The 12,523-nt window shown below is 30.9% G+C and overlaps 1 protein-coding gene across 1 annotated transcript in view; it reads left to right on the top strand.

Annotated features, from left to right (window-relative positions):
- Nucleotides 1–1,351: 1,351 nt before the first annotated feature.
- Nucleotides 1,352–12,523, top strand: part of LOC129911148 (uncharacterized) — an 88,251-nt gene continuing 77,079 nt past the window's right edge. Inside the window, exon 1 of the mRNA XM_055988852.1 lies at nt 1,352–2,571. The gene's annotated coding sequence lies outside the window, so the exon portion shown is untranslated. The remainder of the gene's footprint in view (nt 2,572–12,523) is intronic.

Below are 12,523 nucleotides of genomic sequence, written 5' to 3'. Positions count from 1 at the left end.
AAATACTAAAAAAATATTTGAAGAATTCTGAATTGGACTAAAATCCGAAAAAATTATCCCAACCCTCAACGTCAGCTAAGGCTCTTACTCAAACAAACACAAACAGCCATTTCAGAACTTGGAGGGGGCTCGATCATCTGAGCTGCCTCTAGATCTCCAAGATTTACGAACAAGTCTCAGTTAATCATGTAGATTATGATGAAATCAGCCAAATAATGACATGATTTTGCAGGCTTGGGGGGGGCTTGAGCCCCCTGAGCCCCCCCCCTCAATACGCCACTGCTGGCTAGGTATGCAGAGGTACGTGGGATCGATTCCTGGTTTTTCAATTAAAATAATATTCTCATCATTTCAGAACAACAGAAAAAGCTGTGGAATTTCCAAAAAAGGAAAAGAAACAAAGTAGGAAAAAATTAAAATAAATAAAATAATATGTAGAAAATACAAAATAGAAAAAATCAAAAGAAAATTAATGAAATTCAATTAATTCTTTTTTTTTATGCATTTTCTACAACATTTTCTACATCACCTACAACAACTTCTATTAGGCCTTATTATAACATCCTACGCAAGTAATCCGGTTTGTGCATTAGATAAACATTCTCTAGAAAGACCTCCGTAAGGCCATTTTAAGCTGTTTGTCACAAGCTATTAGCTTGTGGATTACCTGTGAAGGAAAGTCCTATGCAATTTCGGTAAAATGCGCCAAAATGATTTGCATAAGACCTGTCCTTCTTGTTATATGAAAGCCAAAAAATAGCTTGCATTGACCCTTATGAAAGCTAAATTGTTACTCAGGGGTCATTTTCGGGGATACGCCATATCAAATTTTGGTGTAAGACTGTGATTTCATATTCTCCTCCATCAAAGGAACCTAACTGCATCAAAAAATCGTGTACTTCCATTAACTTTGATAAAATTTCTGTTAAATTCGACTGAAATCACTTTTTCGAACTTCCTAGGGTTCAGAGGTCATTTTCGGGGATACGCCATATCAAATTTTGGTGTAAAACTGTGATTTCATATTCTCCTCCATCAAAGGAACCTAACTGCATCAAAAAATCGTGTACTTCCATTAACTTTGATAAAATTTCTGTTAAATTCGACTGAAATCACTTTTTCGAACTTCCAAGGGTTCAGAGGTCATTTTCGGGGATACGCCATATCAAATTTTGGTGTAAAACTGTGGTTTCATATTCTACTCCATCAAAGGAACCTAACTGCATCAAAAAATCTTGTACTTAAATTAACTTTGAAATATAGTGAAATTTCGTCTAGGATGATCGGGCTAAATCGGTCGTAGCGAGGTAAAACTTTATTAACTGTGGTATAGTCTTTGCGGGTTGTTGGTTGAGTTTGGTTCAGTTTTGCGGGCTTTTTTTTTTGATACTTTCATCGCTCTCAAGTTTTTGCCAGTTAATAGTGAGTTCTCTGCGACTTAGCGCTGCAGTAAACAATCGGCGGCACATGCGCTACGTTCTATCTCTAACAAAACTGATCGGTCGCACGATCGGACTTTAAAGTATTTTGCAAGTTGAGTAACCTGCAGTGATTTATTGGAATATTACCAAAAAATTAATACAATTAAATTTATTGGTTAATTAAAAAGTTAAAAAATAGTTCTTCGAAATAAAGTAGAAGTACACTCATGATCGTTATTTGTCCTCAAAAAAAAGTGATCGAGACTTAAACAGCTCGAGGCGCAATCTTGCATAATAGGAGTAAGAAAAAAAAGAAGTACAACAACGACGACGATCGAAGTCGTCCGTCGACGACAATAACAACGACAAAATTCGCGTTGCAAAGTGAGAATATAGTCGAAGCGAGTGATCTTTATATTTTTTTTGTATTTGTTTGTGGTATGCAAACGATCGTTGCAGACCAGAGAGTTTGCTTAAAAAAAAAAGTGTTTCAAAAGAAATACCTTTTAGGCGGGTTGTTTAGAAGGCGCGCGCGCACACTCTCTTGTATCGACTAAAGTCGATTACAACGACGACGACGATCGTCGACCGACGCGACATCGACGTATGTAACAGTGTGGAACTAAAAAAAAATCGTGGTCGTTATAAATTCGATTAAATTCCTTGCAAGTTGTGAAGTTAGTCTAAGAAGCTTGTGCTCAATTGGGCAGCATTTGGCGGGACGCAATTATCCGGGCTCACAAAAGGCTGATAAACTTTCCTCCAGTTGGAGTATACCTTCTACGTATGTGTAGAGTTTGAAAAGAGGAAAATCCAGCAAACAAAAAAAAAAGAGTTTTCCGCACAAACTTCCACTTTTGTTCAAAAAAAAACGAAAAATTGTTTCGATCGCGTTTCTTGCTTTTGTTTTGTTTTATGTGTATTGTCCAGCTCTAGCTCAAGCTCTAAGCTAGCGGCGACAGGCCAAAGTGACAGTTCGAGCTGCTAAAAAAAAAAAAAAAAGCAGATACGATTAGGTGGAAAGATATAAAATATAACTTCTACCTTGCAACTTGTAGTATAAACAACGAAGAAGACGATATCAGACATTTAAATAAGTTGTTACTTAAGAAGCGGTATTTGGAGGTGCAAGAGGAATGCAATCATAAAAGTAAGTCTCTATGCCATTTAAAGATCTTGCAAAAAAGTTTTTGCATAAACCCCTTATATGTGATGAGGTACCTAACCTACCTGTTACTTTGGTACAATAGGATGCTAGATACTTTTTTTTTGTATCTTATGAAGTTTTTTTTTGTCTTGTCAAGTGTTATTTGTTTTTTTTTTTTTTAAGTAACTCTGTCAATATAGTTTGGTTGGCTTATTATAGTCTTATAGCTCAGATAATATATAAAAATAATTAAGGAAGGTAGGCTAGTTTCTATGTTTTTTTCAGGCTGACTAATGAAAAGTTGTTCAAATTAAAAAAAAAAAAACAAAAAATATCAATAAGAACATGTTTTGGGGAATGCCAGATTCATGTTTGTTAATTAGCATACTTACTTACTCATGTAATTATCGGAAAAAGTTGTAACCTTTAGATATGTTTTATTGTAAAAATATCACATTTAGACTTGTAAAATATAAGTCATAATTTGACAGATAATTTGTCGAAACAACTTTGAAATTCAAGATGAATTTATGAGAGTAAATTTTAATTGACATTCCATTGAAAAATGGATGTAAAGAATATAGGTATTTGAATTTATTTGACTGGAAAATTTTTTCAATAAATAAGTTAGAATTTTTTCGAATAAAAGAAATATATGTTGGATGAACACATTAGGGTAGATTGTTTTTGTTTTTTTTTTTAGTTGGAGTTTCCTTGTAGCCCTTATAAAATTAATGTATTTTAGCTTTCATATTCATGGGAAAAATAAAATTTGGATAGATATGTACAATGGATCGCTATGAAAGTTATTTTATGAAAGTTACTATTTTATGTAATAAAATTATTTTTAGACACCAAAGAAGCATAAAAGAAAGAAAAGTTTGTTTTCACATTTAAGTTGTTTCAATATATTTCTCACTTATGCGAGACGCAGAGGCAATTAAGAGTCTTAAAGTTTTTTTTTTGAATGAAGGAAGTAAAAGTCATAAAGTAGCCATGATCATTTTGAAAATTAAATTATTTTTCCAATTAAAATTTTTAATTTTTAAATTTTGCATACAAATTTTGTATAGACATAAAATAATCACTCTAAGCAAGTCAAAATTATTCTTAAAGTATTTTTTTTTCTTGATGGAATGAAAATAATTAAATATGTTTATGATAATGGGAAACTGTATGAATTTTTCGTAGATCACGAAAACTGAGAAAACACGAAAACTTAAAGTCCAAAGAGTTCACAGTGTGTTTTTTTTAAATACGATTATAAGAGAATTCTTCTACAAAATCTTGAAAAAAGTCTAAAATTTAAAAATTTCGAAGCAATGATCTCGAAAAAATCTTAAAAATGACAACGAATTCGAAATTTTTCTTAATGAAATAATTCACAAAAATTTGGTATGCCTTTAAAAAGTAAATTTAATCGACACATAAAAATAAAGTTTCCATAAAATGGATTAGCACCTTTTCAAAAAGTTGATTTTTCAAAAAACAAATTTTGGACTTTTCGTGACTTTTATTGTATCTAATATAAAATTTTTTTGTACAAAATTTTTTTTTGAAATCGGTCAGGCCGTGTACGAGAAATTTAGATATCAAGAAAGTTCTATAGCATGAAGGTACATTTAATAACGGGCCAAAAAACATGTTTGGCCTTTTTTGCTACATTTAATGTATTTTTTTTAAATCAAAATCGTTAGAGCCGTTTCAGAAAAAAACAACTTTTACCAATTTTCTTCATATGACAGGAACCTACCGTTAATTTTGGCCCTAAAAATATTTCAATTTCCCTCTTGGTAACTCAGGGGGGTGTGCTATAAAATTGAGGTTTAACAGCTCTCCTCTTATTCGGAAGATTGTACTTATATTAACTCCCAGAGCCAGAGCCATCTATTTATCTCTAAACAGGCTCCTTAAAAATTTCGCACCCTTCTCAAAATTTGATTTCCGATTTATCAAAATTTGGCTCTAAAGGTTTTGATTTTGGAGATTTAAGGCTCCTTTTAAATCAAAGTATTTTACAATAATAAATCCACTAGAACAGAGGGAACTATTGCTTACACTTTTGGATTTTATTTATTACAAATTTAATTTAACGCCCGTCAATAAGCATGAAAGTAAAAATGTATCAACATAATGAAAATGAAATAATTATACTTGAAGTCTTATAAACTAAACTTATCTGAAAATTTAAAATACAAAAATCTCACATACACAAAATTGTTTGCGTTATTTGTACCATTTTTGACTTAAAATTTTTTCAAAATCGACTCCTTCCCTCTTGATATTCTGGCACAATTCTGTAGGGATCTAGAAATAGTATCAATTTGAAATTTGAATGATGTATGGTTGTTTTAAAAAAGGAGGCTTTCAAATCAAACATTACTTAATTTCGTTGTTCTAGTACCAATTTATATAAAAAAATCAGTAAAACTACATTATGTCCTAGAGCGTTCCCGAAAATAAGGTTTTCACCATTCTTCATTTTTTTTATTGCACAATGTATTGTAAAGAAAATATTTTTGAGAAAATATTTTATTGGCCATGATATTGAAGCATACCTACCTAGTATCACAGAAAATTAAATTTAAACATATCCCAAAACTGCGTTTGCAGAATGACGGTTAATTAATGTACGTCACTCATAAATACAACTGAGGCTCACTTAGTTTAGATGATTAAAATTTTAACACTGTAAGACATATTGGTTAAAAAAATACTTTTCTCGCGATTAAGTACCAGATTTTTGTGAATAACTGACCAAGCCTACCAAAATAAAAACGGATTGATGTTGCTTACATGAAATTTCAAAAAGTTTTACCTCCTCCTAAAAATTATAATATCCGTCAGCCAGTAATTCTAGTTTTTATTGGGGTAATTTTTGTTACCAATTGTAAAGTGTTATGCCATTTTAGTTCTAATAACATAACGTAAAACCACTTAACGTCCAGACAAATTCGCACTAATCTCCTTGATTTACAATTGATTACAAAACATTTACTCAAAAATATAACTTCCGGCAACTTAAAGGTACCCCAACCTCAAATCCAAAAACCAACTCCCACTCATCTAACCCCAACACAATAAAAAGTAATAAATCTTGATTTATGTATTTCAATTTTATTTATATATCTAAGCAGTCCACAGTCAAAATTTGCAAGAAAAAAATGTTTCGTTTTAAGGCGCGCCTTGTGACAATGGAATTTGGGTTCTATATCTATAATTATACCAGCATTGCAAATGCGGAACATTGACTCACATTCAATTAACTATTTCGTTTAAGAAACTTTGGCAATATGAAGGTCAAGCCACGAAAAGAGTCTGAGTCAGATCTAGTTAAATGAATTTTCGTGAGGTGTAATTCATGACTGGTGCCATTCCAAGAGGAAATAATGTACATTTTTTGTGCCTAAATTTCATGAATTTCATATAATGACCAGGCCAAAATTTATTGTTAAGTGTTAAATAAAACACACACCTCCTGCAACCTTGCTTAACATTTTTTTAGTTTTAATACGAAATATTTATTAATTATGTTATGAGAGAAGGGGCGTGATATATTGAAATTCCCTCACACTTTTTTGCCAGTTATAACAAGAGCTTGAATCCGAATTCAAAAAGATTTCAAAAGTGCAATGTTGCATGGTCTTTGTTTTTTTCTGTACTTCTTTGGTATATTCCCATGGAGTTGGGGTAAAAGTCAATTAGCTTGGTTGGTTTGCTTGCCATTAATGATGTTGTGGTTATTTCTAAATTTTATTAGCAGTTGGTTTTCCTATACCAAATGTATCTATTTCCTTTCTAAAACCAAGCTAAGTATATGGAAGCGAATAATAAAAAAAGAAACAAAGAATAAAATAATAATATCAACATTTCGTTGGAATTATTAGAGCGTTTAAGTTTTTGGAGCAGTTTTTTGCGTTTTTATTACTATAAAAGTACCTATAGTTGAATTGAATTTATTTTGCCATCCAGCAGTAAAATATTAATGAACTCATTTTAATTTTAATTGATTGCTTGATCCTGATAGTGTGGGAAGAAACCTTCTTTAAAATGTCAAAAAGATCTTTCTTTAGGTACTAGAAGCCAATTCTTCGGAGAAATTCTGGTTTTGATAGTTTCCACTGGTAAAACATGATTTTGCCCACTTTTTTGCTGTCAATATTTTATAGATTGTTTTGTTTGGCAGAAATGAAAGATTCAAAGAGTTTGAAAAGTTTTAATTATTCGCATTTCATACTGGAGAAATAGTGCGTAAAAGAGAAATGTATATTTATGATTTATTGTCAAATGATGATGATGCTTTGATCCAAAACCAACAACCAAATCCAAAAAGCTATAAATTAAATATGCAGATAGCTTTTAATTTGTTTTTTTTTTTTTATGAAATTAAAAAAAAATGTTACAAAAAAAGAAACAATTCAATATTGTATAACTTGCATATTAAAATACAGTTTTTTTGGTAATTTTATTTAATAATTTATTTTATGATAATAATTATGAAAACAAAGAATGTAATTCTTTTTTCATATATTGCATGAAGAAGGTAGTAAACTTTTATTTTGTTTATTTAGAGCCAATTTTTCAATAGCCAGATAAACCGCAGTTAAGGCGTATTCTTACTAGGAATAAAAGTTTTTTTATATTGACATTTATTCCTCTGATATTCTAATTGACGATTGAAAAATCAGGGGTCAAATCGTCGCAGACGTTAACGAGTAACTCGTTAACGAAATCTGTTCATTTGGCATGATGTCATACGTACAGCAAACGACTTCGTATTCAACTGAACGGAATGTCATTCGTTTGGTTTGAAGTTTTCGAACAAATTGTTAATGGGTTCAAAAAGTAATGAAAATATAAGAATATCTTATTTTAAAAATAATAATCAAACTGTTTGAAATCACGAAAACATACATTAGGGCATATATTAACAAAATAAAATTTCACCAAAAGAGTTCAAAGCACCAGCACCAACCCCCAATGATTTAAGAAAAAAATAATTCCTCAAATTAGAATTATATGGAAAAAAACGACGTGATTAGCCAAAAAAATAATAAAACTCTTGAAATGTATAAAAAAAAAAAAAAATTTTTGTCAAAAGTGGGATTCGAACCCATGTCATTTACGCTCCCATATCTTTAGAATGCAACATTGTTTTTTGAGTCAGGCGTCTCAGACCACTCGGCCATCCTCGCATAGGGGTCGACGAAGTCAAATTTGTCAGTAATTATGTTTTGGCCTATGCAGTTGTACATTCTACCAAAAATTTAGTGCTGTTTTCTAACGTATGCCGTCATCCCAATCGCTGTGCTCGTTTAATGTATCACGAAATTATCTTTCGTACGCTTGAGGTTTCGTCAACGGATGCGACGATTTGGCCCCAGGGCTTAGTGATTTTTAAAAAATGTGAATTTTAGGAATCTTATCAAAATTGTGCTCATGAATGGCCGAAAAGTTGAAGTAGAAATTTTTCAATTTGTTTATTGTTTGAATGGATAGTTTTAAATCAGACGAATTTCTTGAAAAAAATAAGTTGACTTCAGCAATTTCTACTTCTTAAACCATTTGAAGTAGTTTCCAGGCAAATTCAAAAGAAATCGGGAAGTCTATGAGGTTTAATTTGAGACTTTCTGCTGGGCGATGATAATTTGGGCAAGTAAATTTTAAACTAAAACGTTTATATTTGCAAGCATAGACCCATCTACAAAAAAATTATTTCCTCATTCCGAATTTGAAGATTTTGATGGCAAGAACTTCGAACGATTGGCTATGTCTTATCAAAGACCTTACTTACCTTATTTTGGTCATCTGTTCGAAGACATGGGACCAAATGTACTTCGAAACTCTCTTTTAAACGAATTTATCGACATGAAAATGGCGCCCAATACCAATACGACTGTCATAATCCCAATTGTTAGTTTTTATTTAATGTAAATAATAGTCTCATAATCAAACTAAAGATGGATTAATTTCATACTCCCAAAACAAGTTGTTACTTCAGTAGCATGATTCATCAGCCACCCTGAAGAAAACTTGCTCAAAAGTCAACGCACTTAAGTACCTACCCTATTTCTAAAACTAAGAGGAAACCCTTAAATGGAGTAGTATTTTAAAGTTTAGTAATTTTTCTCACAGGAAGATATGGAGGAAAATATACATAAGTTTAGGTACTAAATTTACATACTCGTAAGAACTTCTTTTGTTTGTTAAGATAATTTATAAATGGCTGCACTTTGGAGGTAGAGATTTTAAATAACATCAAGAACTTCTATAAAACAAATAATTTAAAATTACAGTATTCACATCATAAATTTAACAAAACACCATAATTACCCGGGTTTGTTCATTATTTCAATTTTTCTTTTTTGAAGCGATAAAGTATTTCCATAAACGCTGTACATTATATACAAACTAATTCATGCATTTTGCCTCTATAAGCCGCCATATTCATATCAATATATCTTCACATAACCTATAGCCAAGAAACACGCTTCTAACTATATCTCATTTGCTAAATTACGATAAATAGTTAAGAAGATATGATGGAAGAGATGAACGTAGATACATACCGTTAAACAAATAATCCTTCTTTTGACTTTGCCGTAGTCAGTTAAAAACAAAAATAAAAATTCAAAACTATTGGCTTATTATTTTTAACTCCTAAACATCCATCACAAAATTTGTATATTGTCTAAACAAGACACTTTTTTTTCGTTTCCAGTGATCAGTTACGAGCTTACAACATATCGCTACTAAAAAAAAAAAACTTAAAAGGGTAAAACGTTGAAAATATAGCTTTTTGCAGTAAATTTACATGAAAAAAAGAGCTATCAATAATGATGAATTTGCAAAAATATACAATATCTTCTTAATCTTTGCTCAAATATTTAAATAATTAACACCACACTCTTAGCTTTGGTTAAATTAATGTTAAGTTATTAAAAGTCGATTTACAAATATACCTAATTGATGGCTTAAATACCTTAATTCTTCTTTATGAATTATCGTCAAGTTAAGTTCAATGAATGAATGTTTTTGAAGAATAGTTTAACTTGGCAGCTATTAGTTGTATAATGTTGCAAAATATATCCAACAACAGATGAACAACTGAATTGAGATGCACTATAATAGTGCTATATAAGAATTGCATAACCTTACTTACATAGCTCGTTATGTTAACTTTAAAATGGCAAAATCTGTCATGTGGATAGAGCCTTTCATCTTCACTATAGCTTGAGCGTGAAATGACACTTTGTTTCCAGCTGTCACAGCTGTTTGGCTTTAATATGTTTTTTTATTTTGTTGGAAGCCAACTATAGAAAATGCAGCTATTTCCTTTAAATGACATGTGCAGCAGGTAAATGCACACAAAATGACTAAGATTGACAGTTCACTAAATTCTATCTTTTAAATATGTCTTAATATACGTCACGTACGTTAAGATTTGTTTTCTTTTTTGCTTATATTCCATAAATGTTCGTGAAGTACGACTAGCAAAAGTATCTTCAAAACTATTTCAAGGGAGATCGTGAAATTTGAACTTGTCTGTGCTAGATTTGAAATTCGATACAAATAAATAAATTAAAATCCTAGACAGAAAACCACTTAATGAAAGCATATTTATTGGTTGATGAATATATCAATTTTTTATATCACTTTCTTTAAGCCACAAAAAAAGAAGATAGACAAAACAAAAATATCTATAAACTTTGTGGCGAATCGCTTGAGGCATTTCTTTTATTTTTCCACATTTTTTATTTCATTTATAAATCTATGACCGAGTTATTATGCATGAACTTGAAATATTATTTTCTTCTTTTATTTTTTATTTTGTGTTGTTTTATAAAATAAATCATTAAAAAACAGTGGCATCATCGTAAAACACAACTCGCTGTGTGTTTTATGCAAATAAGTGTTTTGCTTAAGATTAAGGAGTGCATGTGATGGCTTTTGAATGGATTTATAGAAGCTACCGCCTTTCGAATGACTCTATACGATGTCGACGACACGAAGACGACGAAGACCAACATCTGACGACATATGCAGATTAGATTGTTTTTATTTATAATGGCTGATGATTAAATTAATTTTTTATTTGAAAAGATATTCATTTAGTTGGATGAGATAATTATCAATTTGTTAATTTTGTTATGCATTAAGTTTTAAATGGATAGACATGTAAGATTGAAAATTAAATAATTTAATTACATGTGGTCTTCCAGGGTATAGCCCTCAGATATCTACTTAAGATAGCTTCGTTTCTGTAATTTCCAATATTTCAAGTTGTCAAAATCTTTTTCAACGTAATAAAGATTAGGTCTTATAAGCAAATTAAAGACCTCAGAGTTGTTATTCATTTGATTCGCAGGCAAACGCTTATATGTAGGCATGTTATTCGTTTCTTGATCAGTGTCAAGTCATGTTTTCATAAGAACTTGAACAAGACTCACAGGTTTTGAAAAAGCACCCATAACTGTTTGTTCCATTATTTTCGCAAAGCAAAGTAAATATAAGGGAGGTAAGGCGATTTTGGGCCATTGGTAAGCGTACATTGCATAACATTAATGAGATGAAGTTAAAAGTTAGTACAGAATACATAAGAAATCGATGTACAGTAGTGGCCATATTTTTAAGCACACTAAGTTTTTTTTAGAAAATAAGATTTTTGGAATATAACCAGTTTATTTCTGTGTTGATCGAATTTGACTCTCGTTCAAAGAAATAAACCATTATAGACCGAGAGCCCACAGCAAATTTTGGGAGTGGAGGTATAACCAAAATATGAGTATGCAGTTTTATAGCCTTATGACTTCTAATGATGTATTCGAAAGTCTGGCAGCTTTAAATCACGGCTTTATATGGTTTTCGGGGGGTTAAGCAACGCGAGTTTTCCAATTAATGTGAGTAGGCTAAGTAAGCAAAAATTCACATTCTGAATATAAGGAATGATGCTCTGTCATTTCCCCTGAGCCTCAATACCTCAATCTCGGTGATACGACAAAAAGAAATCAAGATATAAGCCTTTTTAACTAACCATATCAACTCTCTTCTTGGAGAGTTTTGAGTTCAAAATAACAAACAAAAAATTAAACGGAAAAGTCTCCAAAACAAAGCCGCTTAAAAAGTTTATATCTTGAGTTCTATTAATCCCATCGTCAAGATTGATGTCTTCAGGCTTAGGGAAAATGACAGAGCATCAGTTGCTGTATAAATAATATGAAATAGTGTGAATTTAGCCTACATATATGAATAGGAAAACTCACATTTTTCAACCCCTTGAAAACAATACAAAGCCGCGATTTAAAGCTGCCAGACTTTTGAATTCGTTATAAGAACGCATAAGGCTATAAAACTGCATACTCACATTTTGGTTATCCCTCCACTCCCAAAATTTGCTGTGAGCTCTTAGACTATTATGCCTTATGCTGTCCGGTAGAAGAGCATGTTTAATTTAATGATATATTTATTGTAAAAAAAATTATAAATATGATGTATTTCAAATTCAAAATGGGTAGAGGAAAAATAATTGCACTGAAGAAGTACTTGAAATTGTAATCAATTTGAGAAAAAACGGTAAGTTTTTGAGAGAAATATTTAAAATGACAATGATAGAAAATGCACTTAAAGCTAAGATCTGGTCAAGAGAAAAATAAGTCCTCAAACTTACCGCAGTTGATGTTAAAGGCAGATTAAATTATTATTAAGGACACAAAAAAAAAAAAAAAACATTTGAATACATCTTAATGAATATTTCCAAAATTAAATTCTATATTCAGCGGACTATGAATTTCCTTAGGAGTAATATCTTAATATTTATGAACATATTTATTTTTACACTTATGTACGTATTGACGTGTCTTTTATAATCTTTCGCCCAATATTAAACTATTCCCCATTTCCAAAAGCATTTCTATCCATTTAACAGTTTATATTAACTCTGATTGAAAAACGAAAC

The sequence above is a fragment of the Episyrphus balteatus genome, chromosome 2 (genome assembly GCF_945859705.1).
Source record: "Episyrphus balteatus chromosome 2, idEpiBalt1.1, whole genome shotgun sequence".
In the NCBI taxonomy this organism is placed as follows: domain Eukaryota; kingdom Metazoa; phylum Arthropoda; class Insecta; order Diptera; family Syrphidae; genus Episyrphus; species Episyrphus balteatus.
Note: the sequence above shows the minus strand (reverse complement) of the source record. Positions and strands in the feature narration are given on the sequence as shown.